Genomic DNA, 14,083 nt, shown 5'->3' on the forward strand with positions numbered 1-14,083 from the left:
AATATCATGTATCACACTTTTCTTAATATTTTTTTGTGCAATCCTAAATTTCGAGGCATTGAAGATGTTAGTTGGTTTAAGAGGAGAAAGATCCATCTTGTTAGTTTGTTTAAGAGGAGAAAGATACATCAGGGACTTAAATTGTTTTTCTATCAAAATTCGTCTGGTACACATGTTAAACGATGTTGTTTTGATGTTCTTAATGGATTGCTTTGTTTAAATTTTTTCGATGTATAAAATGTGAAATCATCAAGTTTTTTTATAAGTGACATGTGAAACGTGATTTTGTGAACTGTGAGGTGGTTTGCATCATTGTTTTTGCATTTCATGAGTTGTAAATGTTAAACAAAGTTTGATCAATGAGACTTGGAATTTCATGCTTTCTCTACTGCATAAAATTTTAATTCATTTCATTCATATTATCTTTTCTAAAAAAAATTAGCAATCTTTCTTTAGTCTATTGGATATGAGCAAATGTGGATTTATATTATGCCTCTTATTTTTATTTTATTTTTCAGTTTTTATTTTGTAGATAATCAGGATGACTAAAAGGAAGTTGTCTTTAGAGGGAATGGAGGAGGAGAATCTGGAGGACACATGTGATGAAAAGCTGTTTGATTTTCTTCATGCAATTGGAAATTCATCTAGATTTATTTACATCAGAGGTATGCTCGATGTTCCCTTTGATTTGCAAGATCTTTTTGAAGGATCTTGAAGATAAACTGAAGGATTTCATGGAGTTTTATGATAGACATGTGGAAGACCTAGAGATTGAGGGATTTGTCCATTATAGCAATGTAATGGAAGCTTCTAATACTGCTAGAACAACTTTGCAAACAAGGTTCTGCCTTATTGATAAAGAATTCAAGAAGTGGAAAGCAGATTGCCCTTTTCATCAGAATCAACAACAATGTCTTCTTGTACAAAAGGATGTTGGATTTCTTGTATATCTTCAATATATGGATAGTTGTTCTTCAGATACTACAAGAGAAGAAGATGGAGGATATTGCATGAAAAGACAAAGAAGTTGAAGAGAAGGGTGAAATGTTTAAGGAGGATATTGAGAACCAGTTAGTGCAGGGATTTGATGTTGCTTTGTTTAAAAGTGAGAACATTACAAAAATGGAAGAAAAGGAGATAGAGTTGAGTGCAGAGATTGAAACAGGTCCTCTTGAATGTGTACTAGCATTTCCCAGTTATCTCATCAACAAAAAGAGATATGTATTGCTAAATGATATTCAACACCTTTTTAATCTTAGGGAAGATTACTACTTGGCAATCCTTGTTACATGGATTCAAAATGATAAGAATTTTATAGGTTATGAATAGGAATTGCTAGCAACTCTTGATGTTGGGGGAGAGAATTTTTCAAGACAGTTCTGTAGCCTTGCATTCTTGTATTAATCAAATTGTGGAATATGAAAAGGAAGGGATACCTACAAAGGAAGAGTACTTACAAATTCAATAGAGACTTGGTATTGATAACATGGGGTATGAAGAGAAACTGAAGTCTCCATTAGAGGAGAAACCAGAAAGTTCAATAAATCTATATGATGATAGTCTTCTTGAAGAATATGAAAACCCTAAGGTATGAAAGATAATTCTAAGATATTCATTGTGATTTATATTAGATTAGGTTATGCATTATAGACAAATATTTTTTTATATTTTATCTATTGACATCTTATACTATTGTGGTTTATTGTGCATATAGAAATTAAAGATGTAGACAACTTTCTTGGAAGAGTTGAAGCTTGGAAAAAGTCAAGGCCTTGGTCATTATATTGGAAGCTTAAATAATCAAACAGTTGCAATTTATCATAGCAGGTTGTCAAGCTCTCCAAGCTTACCAATAATGGCTTTGAAAGCTATCTCCAAGGTGATGGATCCCAAGCTTTCAATAGAGAATCAGACAATGTAATTTTGGTGGAGAATGAAGAAGTTGTAAGAGTTTTTGGCTTCATGCCTAGATACAGTGGATCTAGGGCAAGATACTTTGGAGTTCTTGCCTCTTATTTTCTCTCCCATGTAGGAGATGCCAAGAATTTGAAGCTCATTTCAAGATATAGAAAACAATAGTTCCTGAAATGTAGAGGTCTCATCGAGTGGGATGAAATGAAACTAAAGACTCTTCTGCAACACAGTCAGACTAAAAGATATTAAGGGTTTCTTGAAACCCATCTTTTTCCATCTCTTTGTCTAGTTTGTAACCATTCAGAATATCTTTGCTTTGCACAAGAGTTTAAATATCCATCTTTTCTTCTTTGGGTAATAGTGGATATAGTCCTTGCCAAAGATTATGTATTACATGATGCAATTGTGTCTTTAAGCTTGAATTTATGCCAAATTTGTCTGTAGAACCATTGAAAGACCTCTAATAAACTATTTGCTTTGTATCTTCCACCTTCATGACTTGTGTGTCTAAAGTATTTTGTTATTGCTTGATAATGTGCTTTTTCCATACCTTGGGTTGACCAAATAGAAGAGATCCATATTTCTTGATAAAATATGGAGCATGATTGTATAAAATATGCTACATTGTTAACAAATAAAGAATTTCAATTAGAAAACCCTATACAAGTCGTCAGACAATAAAGAGACATACATATGTAAACTTCTTACCATATAGTGAGTGAAGTATTGATTACCCCAAGCTTTTGCCATTGCCTTTTTAAAAAGGTTCAATTGGTTTTTGAAGTCTTTGAGTTCATAATCCTTCCACTTTGTTTTATTGCAATAAAAGAATACTTTGTCTAGTGTTTCCCAAACATTGACTTTTCTATTTCGAGCTTGTCCATTATCAACATGATCCTTAACTGCATTGTGTAGGCACTTCCATTGATTGTATTTAATAGTTGAGTCACCATTCTTAGAGTTTATCTTACCAAGTCTCCCATGAAAGTCTAGGAACCTTCTAGTCTTCACTCCACCAATAAATGGCTTTTTGGAGACACAATTACCATCCTTAGACTTTTCAAGATCTGGTTCAATAACAACATTACCACCATGCAAACCAATTACAGATAAGACTTTTTCAATCTTTGTTATAGTATCTGTTCTAGCTAATAATGGCTTCAGCTTCCATGAAAAACCTATATAAAGATGAACAAGCTTTTCAATTATCCTACAAAGCGCATGAAGTGTACAGATATGGGCATTCACTAAAGGAATATCTAGGACTGGCTTAAACTATGGATCCTTGTTGTGCCCAGAGGGAACTCTATTCTAATTTCTTGAGTTCAACTCTATGGATGGGGACATATGGTTAGGGACATGCAATATAGGCAAGGAGATTTAGAGTTGGCTCCCTTACATTGTACATACATTTAAGTGTCTTTAAGTCACCAAATATGTGCCACTCAATCTTATAGTTCCCAAATCCTTCAACAAATAGATCTTCTCTTTCTTGTTGTCTCTTAATAACATCAAGTATTGGTGTTCGATGAAAAACCCAATACAATATATCAAAATCCCCTGTACCTACTTCAAATGCTCCTAGCCATCAGATGTTGTGTTTCGATTGAACACTAAATGACATTGAGTGATTGTAATGATCTGATGAAAGTGCTTTATTCATCAAGGTATTAGAGACCCTCTCTAGTTTTGTACATTTTAGAATCTCACTTTCATCAAGTTTAACGACAAATCTAGCCACTCCTTGTGCCTCTTCAATGACAAGTCATAGAAACTAATCATTAAGCATTGTAGGGTGGGCAAGTCAAGGAAATTATTGTTAAATTCATTGAATACAACTTTCTTTTTCTTGCCCTTGAAGCTAGCACCCAAAATCTCCATTACCTTGTTATTCACTCTCTGTCTAATAGTTCTAATCATAGATTGCCTTGGAAGTATGCAATTATATACTTGTTCTTGCTTCAAATTAGATTGTAAAAGTTGAAAAAGTTGTATATAAGCATCTCAACTGATACCGATATTATCTAGTGTCTTCTGCACTAACTCAGTAGCCAAAGAGAGATCCTTCATAAATGACTCCAAGCATTGTTTCTTTGCCTTTTAAATTTCTTCTTCTCCAAAATATCTTTTGAAACTAGTGAAGGAAGAAGATGATAATAAAACTGAGATGCTTTCAATGAATCTCTTTCACTTGCATTTGGTTGAAGAAGAGATCTAACCAAAATCAATATCACAAATCAATACAATTATTTATAAACAAAGTCATATTTCATATTTTTAAAGTGGAAAAAAATGTACCTTGCTTCTTGGATTCTTTTACTACAACCACCTCCTCCTCGTCTGAGACTCTCAATATTTCTAAGAGCCTTTTGTCGATTTCAAAGTCCTAAAATAGTTTGCTTTTGTTGATAAGATTTTATGTGTTTCTCCAAATAAATGAATCCTTTATAGATAGCTCTCTAGCTTCTATAGTAACTCATTGTTATGTTTTGATAAAAGATGGTTCTCCAATTTGAGGACATCTTTTTCTGCAACCAAGTTAAGTGTATAGCCTAGAAACCTATTGTAACCATCACCAATGAACCTCAACAATGAAGAACTACTACAGAAAGGTGGAATGCTATTTTTGCTAGGATCTTTGGGATATAGCCTGCCATCTAACCAAAGATCGAGATTCTTCTTTCCTTCAAACCTAAGTATATGTTTTGTAGACTCTGTAGTAATAGTAATGGGTTTTGTTCTCTTACTTATTGGTTCATACTCACTATCAAACTCAATATGAAGATGATAGAGATGCCTTTTACTAGGGCTACAGAGATCATTTGATGATTTATCTATAGTTAAGGATGTGATTAGAAGATTGGATTGAAAAAGTATGCGAATTGGAAACAAGAAGGAAAACGAAGAAGAAACTAGTAAGAATGGGAAAGAAAGAAGAGAGTGAGAATTGAGGGAAGTAATCAAACGTCGAAAAAAATTCAAATTAAATATTAGTTTACACTTTAATGAGGATGAGTAAGATCTTCATTATGACAATCTTTGTTACCTTTATGGCAGCCTAGATTTCTAGGTTTGATGTGACCACAAGAATATTATGACGATGACTTATTAATAATTTTTTATATATTTACTTACCAAAATATAAATATTTTTAAAAATAAAAAATTATTTTATTTCTTAAAATATTTTCTCTCTCTAGGATTGCTTCTTTAGGCCATTTTCAAGACCTCAAAACTCCCCTAATGATTTTTGTCCCTTCATTAGTACCGAGGACTCCAAGATCCCATCGTGATTCGTGTGAGGGCCAGGCAGTTCCTAGGAGCAATCGAGAGGTTTATGACTAGAGCCTCCCTGGCACTCTCGCCTCCTCCTATCTAACTAATTTCTCATTGAGCAACCTCTCGCTGTCGGGGCCGCGATCCAAAGCTCCTCGCGACAGTACAAAACAATCCCTCTTGGAGCAAGGTTTCGCATCTAGCCATGGTGGGGGAGGCATAGCGCGATCTTTCCTCTTATTATCCTAATTATATATTTACAATTAGATCTAATTGCTGCAAGCACAATCAATCTTTCCTATACAACCATCAATGCATGCACAACTAAAAAAGAAACATCAACAAGTGTTTTTAGCATAGGAAGCAGTCCCACCCAAATCTAGGGTTTCTCTTTTAAGGTCCCACCTTATTCTTAGGATTTTGCTTCCTACTTGCAACTCTTTTTTCAGGATTTGTAAGTTATTTTGGGAATTTGATTAATGTTGAGAAGTCTATTTAATCCTTATGAAAAACTTTTTATTTTCCCCTAAAAGATAATATGGGCATTTATGCCTATGGCATGCAATTCATGCGCTGCCCTGCCCTAACCAACGCTTAGCAAAATTTCAAATCCTTTTCCAAGTCTGTTTAGACTTTAGAATTTGTATCAACAAATTCTTATCAATGTCCAACGAGTCCTACATACTCTCGATATTTATTTAATTTCCTAATACTGATAGTTTCAGGGTTGTCGATTTTTTCATAGTTGTTTTTGCTTCAACATTCTCGATATTTTAGGTTAGGTTTTCTCATTGATTCATACGTGGGTCAACTCATGATATTGACGCTCTCGCTAATATATTCATTAATATTTACATTACGTGTGTTTTTAGCAAAAAAATAAATTTTACTTTATTCTACTCATATTCTATGGTTTAATCAACAATGTCTAACTATTTGCTGAAAACTTTCAATGTTATCTAGAAAGATCAATTTTCTTTTAGCTATGTCCTAAGTGTAATGCTAATTGTTTTTCTGAAAATTTTATTACAGGTAATAAAAAAAATCGTAAGTGTAATTTTTCTTTCTTCTTTCAAACATTGAATTATATTTTCGTGCACCTAATTTATGCACATCTAGTATATATTTTTCTATAAAAAATTTCATTACTTTAATGCATTGATTATTTCATGATATTATCTAAATGATTTTCCATAAATTATCATAAAGTTCATATACATTTTTAATCATTAGAAAAATAAAATAGAAATATTCACTTTCAAGGAAAAAGTATAAAATATTTCCTTCCCTAACAATGTCTACCATTTTTCTGTTAGTATGATAAAATACGTCATTAATGAAATAATAATAAATATCATAAAATAAACCATAATTAAGATATTTTCTTAATGACAAGCATATAATCTTTTTTCAAGTGCAAGAGTCTTTTCACTGAATAGCTAATTATTATATTACTTAAGTTATTTTCCTAAGTGGCAGTTCATACGCATTTTCATTAGAATGCCTTTATAATCATTTAAAGCCAGCGATAAGCTTATAAAATATTACTTTTTTTTCAAACCGACGAGATATTACCTCTCTCTCAGATTTGCTGTGATGGGGGTCTTGCCAGTTTCTACCGTGTCATTTCTCCATCGGCCGTGTTCCTTACTTCCCTTCCTTCAAATGTGCTTTTTGAATTTCTACAACCTTGCGGAGCCATTGGATGCCAGACAAAATTGACATAGTAGTTTAGGGAGAGTTGGTGATCACAAAATTTTTTTGCCAGTGTTTCACTTAGCAGTATAATGGTATGGAGCGAAGGCGTAGCAGGGGATAAAGAAAATGAAAATGAGGTAGAAAGGGGGTATTTTTCTCTTTCAAGGCTCAAGCTTCAATGGATAAGAGAAGTAGATAATTTTTTCCATCATCAAGAGGTCTTCCTTCTTGCTTTTTTGTGAGGAGAGGGGGTGTATTTATAGGGATGAGGGGGAATATGTAGTCGACTGATTCATTTGGCTACTTGTCAAGAGCCAATTGAGCTTTATTAAATATTCATTTTGATTGCTTACTGTTGGATGGTGTCATGTGGATGATTTTTTAATGCTTTCTCTCCCTCCAAGTGTAAAAAAAGTCATGTATTTTGGCATATTTTTTTCAAAAACATATTTTTTTCTTCAAAACGACTTTATCTAGTGGTTTTTGGCATAGTTACTTCATGACTTATCTAGTATATAAAGTCATGTCATACTCTTTGATACTTAACTTACTCAATAACATGCTCATTCTTGTGTGTTCTTCATCTACCAATTGAGGCTTTTGCAAATTGTCTTGCGGTTATGAAATCAATGTGATCCTCGATGCATTAAATGGAATCAAGAATGCTAAATCAAATGTAATGTAGGAAAAATTATATGATCAAGCCGTCATAATATTATTTATGAGCTTCTTTGCTTTTTTGGCTGGAAACATTAAGACGTCTTCTTGTGTCGGATTTGCGGAATTGATTTAATGCAAAACTCGATATCAAGAAAATTACATGCGGTCACTTATGTGATAGCTTGACAAGTAATTTGTAAAACACCTCAAGCCTGAATTTGTTTCTTGATATGAAGCACTATGGTGGGAATATTACATCCCACCAAGTGTTTATTTGTACTCTCGACTTGGCCATTCGCTTGAGGATTATACGGGATAGTCTTGTTGTGCTTAATCTTCAAAGCTTCAATCAAAGCTACTATAGCTTTGTTCAAGAAGCATGTCCCTTGATCAGACACTATCTCCTTCGGTGGACCAAAATGGCAAACAATTTTTTCCATAATAAATGTAACATTTTCCTCCCTCCCATCGTATGACCCCCTAATTAAACCATTTTTAAAAAATAAAATAAACGCCCCCTTTTTTTGCTCACGCCGCTAGTTGGCGGACACAGGGGGTTGTATTTTGAAGACATGTGGGCATGGGGGAAACTCCAGATGGTGAGGTCGGAGGGGGGGACCGTTGTGGCCGATGCGACTGGTGGAGGACAGGATGACGTGGGGGGAGGGCAACGATTACTTCCTCTTCCCCTCCCCCATACTCTGCGTGGCGGTGGCCATCCACCTGGCCTCCCTGATGGGAATAAGGGGGGGTCATACCATACCAATCCCCCCTCCCCCCCCCAATTACACTATAAAAAGGCCTTAGTACCAACAAGGAGGGGGATTATGATCGTGATTCCTCCATGCTATCAAACTAGAGAGAGAGACAGAGAGAGAGAGATAGAGAGAGAGAGAGAGAGAGAGAGAGAGAGAGAGAGAGAGAGAGAGAGAGAGAGAGAGAGAGAGAGAGAGAGAGATTTCCCCTTTGAAGATTTCCAGGCTTATCTTCCCAAATTCCTTCCGCAAGGAATCAACTCTCCTATAGCCTGGGTATGTAGTCGCGAAGAAAAAACCAAAATTAAATGATTCCTCCCAAGCGAAGCAAGGTCCAATCGAGCGAGAATCCCACTTCAACCGATGCAGCTGCGGGTCAAGGAACTGCAACACTTGGTAACCAGGTGTGCCCCATAATTCCTACTTTGAGGGGAACTCTTAAAAATGTAGTTCGACTTCACCAGGAAAGGAGAAGTATTCTGGTAAAAATCTATATTAACTAACCACAAATTAGGTTGCATTATTCAACCACGATGGAAATTGTTTTTTGTTGCACTCTGGCATGTTTAGAATGATCAACTTGCACAAATGATTTCGCATTTGTGCACACTAAAATCAAGGACTTTATCGTTTGTGCTCATAGTGCATTAGATTTATGCTCTAACATTGGCATGTTTGAGGGGTAAAAGAAATTGAAAAATGGGTTATCGGGGGCATGTTTGAGGAGTAAAGACTTGAATCAAGTACATGAGGATCGTGAGTTACTACAATCATGGTTAAGTATATTTAGGTCATTGCAATACTAAGCCAAGTATTAGGCTTATATAAACCTTTAGAGGGAAGTGGTTTTCATTTGCATTAGGCATAATAACTTCACATCCCCCACTTAAAAGAAAACTACAAGTCTCTATTTGTGTTTTGCATAGGTGCGTCAAAATGAATTCCCAAGAGCAAAAGCCCCACAGTGCATCATCGTCTTAGAAAAGACATGCATCTAGATTGCGTGGCATCATGGTCATTTTCAGTTGCACTGCTAGGGATTCATCTTAAAGATAGTTGTAAGTCGCACATATGAAATGCTAAAATTTATCAGGGCCATTTCAGTAAAATGAACCCTATATGCGCAAGGATAGGGCTTGACTCGGCTTATTTAGGGATTAAAGGTAATTGAGCCAATCTATTGTTACTTCATAGGGGGACCTTGAGACAAGTAAAAAACTCATTGATCTCTATTCTACATCTAGTCTCAATAAAGTTGAAACAACTTTGAAGATATCACCTTTAACCATGACACAATCCAACGTTAATACAAGAGAGTTTGAGTGTCATTTTTTCCAAGACAAGAACCTTGGATTAAAAGGCTAGCAAGCTAAGGCAACTACCATCCGGATATAGATCAAATTGCATAATTACTCGCTCCTATCACACAGGTGTGGGATTGGAAAGAAGGTATTCCCCATCCCCCGAAGGATATTGGTAATTGTTGCCAAGGCAAGAAGGACAAACACTAAGCATCAAAGATGGGGACCTCGCCTTAGCAGATGTCCCGAGTACTCGCCTGCACCATTGTTTGTGCTTGAAAGTTTAGGAACATCGCTTCTAAAAGATTGTATAACCCCAAACTCATAAAAGAAATGGGAATAATGAATCAGGTTGAACTTTTGGAGGACACGCCAAACCACCCCCAGCTAGCTGCCAACCCTAGCCAAGGGAGTTCTAAATAGCCGTGACGGGAACGTGGGACCGAACCCGCCCCGAGAGGTCTCTCCGCGGGTTGGTTTGAATATGGAAGGATGCTTGGATGCTAGGGGGGCTCTGGTTGTAAATTCCCTATCTTCGGGTCTTACTCAAACAATCTGCACGACTCAAGATAGATTCTCAAGGGCCCTTGTTACTAGTGCAAGGTGGAATCTTGGAGGAAATAAAGTGCATCCTCACAGATTGCGGATGTTGTTCCTTTTGAACAAGACTTGTATCTCTGATAAAATGCTAATATTAAGTTTACTTCTAAGGAACCGGGTTGAATTTGTTTTCGTGTCAGTGCCATAAGATTACGTGAACGAACCTTGTTCCTTAAGAGGCTTAAAGAAAGCTACTTTCTCTTTGGTGCTTTCAGCACAGGTGATCTTACAAGTTCCTGTTTTACATCCTCGAAAGCCACCTTACAAGGGTCACTCCACATAAACAAATAGTTAAATGATAACAGATTTGTTAATGGCAACGTTCTTTTTGCCAAAGCATTTATGAACCTTCGATAATATCCAACTAATGATAGAAAGCTGTGGACTTCTTTAGGGGTGAGTGGCGGACTCATGGCAACTATAGCTTTGATCTTTTCAGGATCCGTCGCAATCCCTACCGAGCTAACTACATGGCCCAGAAGGAACCCATAAGTACGCCAAAAACACACTTCCTCAGATTGAAAGCTGTGCAAAATTGTCTGCATCGCTCAAAACATTTTCATAAAATAATCAACTGTCTATCTCTCACGGTGGCTGCCCCTAAATCGTCAATAAATACCTTCAGCTCCTCAAGGAAAATGTCACCAAAGGTCTTATCGTAGTTCATTGCCAAGAACCAGGTGCATTGTATAGACCAAATGCCATCACATGATACGCAAAGGTCTCGAAGACTGTTATGAATGACGTTTTGAGCTTATCCTCTTCTATGATCACCATCTGATTATAGCTTGAAAAATAGTCCATGAATGAATATATCTCCCTACCTGCCAATTGATCCAAAATCTAGTCAATAAAAGGCGGTGGGTAGTATTCCTTAATTGTTTGCTTGTTCAACTCTCGAAAGTCCACACATAGCTAGATTTGATTATTTTTCTTCTTCCTGATCACAACTGGTGAACACCATTCAGTGTGCTACACAAGGAAGATCAAACCTGCGTTCCGTAATTTCTGTAACTCCTCGAACAACCCATCTCGCAACTCAAATGGCATACGCCTGACTTTTTGTTGCACAGGATGGCTTCTTTCCTTCAACGGAATTGTATGGACAGTGAGGCTAGGAGAAATGCCCCTAAGTTCATCATAACTCCAAGAAAAAATATTGTGGAACTCTTGGATCAGAGTGACATAATCCTTCCGTTCCTCCGCACTAAGCATGGACCCTAGCTTTATTGGCCGCTCATCGTCTAGTGTACCAAGGTCTAGCTCGATAACATCTGCATCCCTTATTCTATCTTGAGCTTCTAATGGCTCGTTCGGCGTTACTTGATAGATGTCTTCTGTGGTGGTCGATCCCTCTTTGGATTCGTCAGTCGGACGACGTCTCACTTGTAGACACATCTTCAATTGTCTCTAACTCTATAGAAGACAAGGGAGCTTACTCACTTTGAGGCGATTTAGGATATGCATCGACTACCACACGTCTAACACCTCTGCCAAATATCAATCTACTAGCAGGTGTATCTACTTGACAATCTACTTGTAAAATCCAAGGTCGACCAAGAATGTGACAAAAACCTCAAAAACAACTTTTGAAGCTCTCAATTCCAACTCTGGATGAGGGATATATAACAAAGCTAAGTTTTACCCTATTGTCATGTTTTATGTGTGATCTTGTTGCTTTTATAAAGAAGGCTAGGAAATCTTCCTAAAAATGAACCAAATAAAGAAAATAGAAAAGCATTCTATAAAGAGAGATTATTTTGATAAAACCATATTCTAAGTCTATAATTAAATATTATTTATATTATAAACACTCCATCAAATAATTTAATAGTGCTAAAGATCAATGATCTAGTTTTAAGATTACCACTAAAGAAGATTAAATGTATAATTCACAAATATAGTAATAATTTTAATAATATATAATATCATGTAAATACATACTATTATATATTATGTTTACTATATAGGTTCACCTAAATATTATTTATACCTATAACAACACAAAGCATATACTTAATAATCTACCTATAACAACACAAAACATATTAATAACATTCCATCTATGTATCATGCATAATACAACTAGTCTCACATACACATGTACATGCAATAAGTCTTAAATCATATGAAAAATAAAATAAAATTTAAAAAATAAATAAACTAAAAATCATATTATTTTATAGTGATTTTTGATCAATTTCATAATTCTATAATGTTTCCTTGGGATTCAAAAGCAACTACTCTCAATTGATAAAATAAACAAAATCACATGGACTATCAACCATGTGCTAGTACTACCTCATAAAATAAGGTAACCATGGATTTTCATGAAATACTACCTCATGTGACAAATTTGTGCTCATTAGACATTAATGTGATTGTGAGTTGTAGACAATTATCATTTAAGAATATCAAGGGGTTTACTTTTAATGAACTAAATAGTAGCTATTTGTATATAGATAAAATATAAACATCAATTAATAATTACTTAATGCATTTGGAAATATCTTTTAAAAAATATTATATTGATAATATTATGCATCAAATAAAATTTTAAAATTTTCAATGATCTACAAAACATATCCAACTAAGAATGTTCTAAAAACAAGGAACAATTAATCAAATCAATATTTGGAAACAAGAGAGCAATTTTTTGGACAAAATTACAAAATTAGATTAATAGGCTCACTTTCACTAAGATTAACTTTTTAAAAATTACAAAATTAGACTAATAGGCTCACTTTCACTAAGATTAAATTTTTAAAAATCTAGTTATTTTAATGAGAAGCCATGCCACTATACATCTTTGAGCTAGAAAATTGGAAAATTTGCCTAAGTTTGGCTTAGCCTTTGAAGGTCTACTTTAGAGGTGAAAAACTTTCTAAATATTTAGAGTCTATTCAAGATGTAAATTAAGTAATTTTAGATAATAACATATTTTATAAATTATTTCCTATAATGCTATGAAATGTGGATTTAGGATTACTTTAGGATTGAAATTTCTCATTAAATATTCAGAATTCATAAAACTTTCCTTTAGTAAGAATTGTAGATCTTTTTAATCTTTAAAACTTTTGTTTTTACATCATTCTCAAATTCAAAATAGATCACCTAGTGTGCAAATTGGAGAAGAGTCATTGTGTGGGCTCAAGTAGGCAAATAAGGAATGGTACCATAAGTTTGATATTTTCATGCATTCACAAGGATATTCCCGTGTGGTGATATGGATCTATGTCTACACATGAAAAAGGCTTGTGATAGTAGCCTTATTATCATGGTTCTTTATGTTGATGACATGCATATGTGCTTATTTCTAGGAGTTCTAATACTGAGCTAGATGCTTTAAGGACTTAGCTTAAGAAGAGCTTTGAGATTAAGGACATGGGGTAGGTTTCACACATACTTGGTATATGCATTTCATACAATTGCTCTAAGTGACTTCTCTACTTGTCTTAGAAGGAGTACATTCACATAGTACTTAAGGAATTCCATATGTAGGATTAAGTGCCTGTTGGTTGTCCGTTACCTTCTCATATGAAGATTAGTAAGGTAGATTGTCCGTAGCTAGATAATGAGAGGGCCGAGATAGCCAAGATCTTGTATGCATTCCTAATGGGAAGTTTGATGTATGCCACGATAGCCACTCAATTTGACATAGCATTTGTAGTAGGAGTTGTGACACATTATATGGCTACATCTAGTAGATAACATTGGGACACCCTAAAAGGTATCATGAAATACCTTAAAGGCATTGCAGATATGTGCATTTTCTATGGTAGTCAACTAGTACATAGGGGTTGTGGGTGGATTACATTGATAGATTATGGAAGACATATAGACAATAGGAAGACAATGTTTGGTTATGTCTTTACCTTTG

This window comes from Lygodium microphyllum, chromosome 3 (assembly GCF_053477565.2).
Source record: "Lygodium microphyllum isolate KBCC chromosome 3, Lygodium_microphyllum_v1.1.10, whole genome shotgun sequence".
Taxonomy (NCBI): domain Eukaryota; kingdom Viridiplantae; phylum Streptophyta; class Polypodiopsida; order Schizaeales; family Lygodiaceae; genus Lygodium; species Lygodium microphyllum.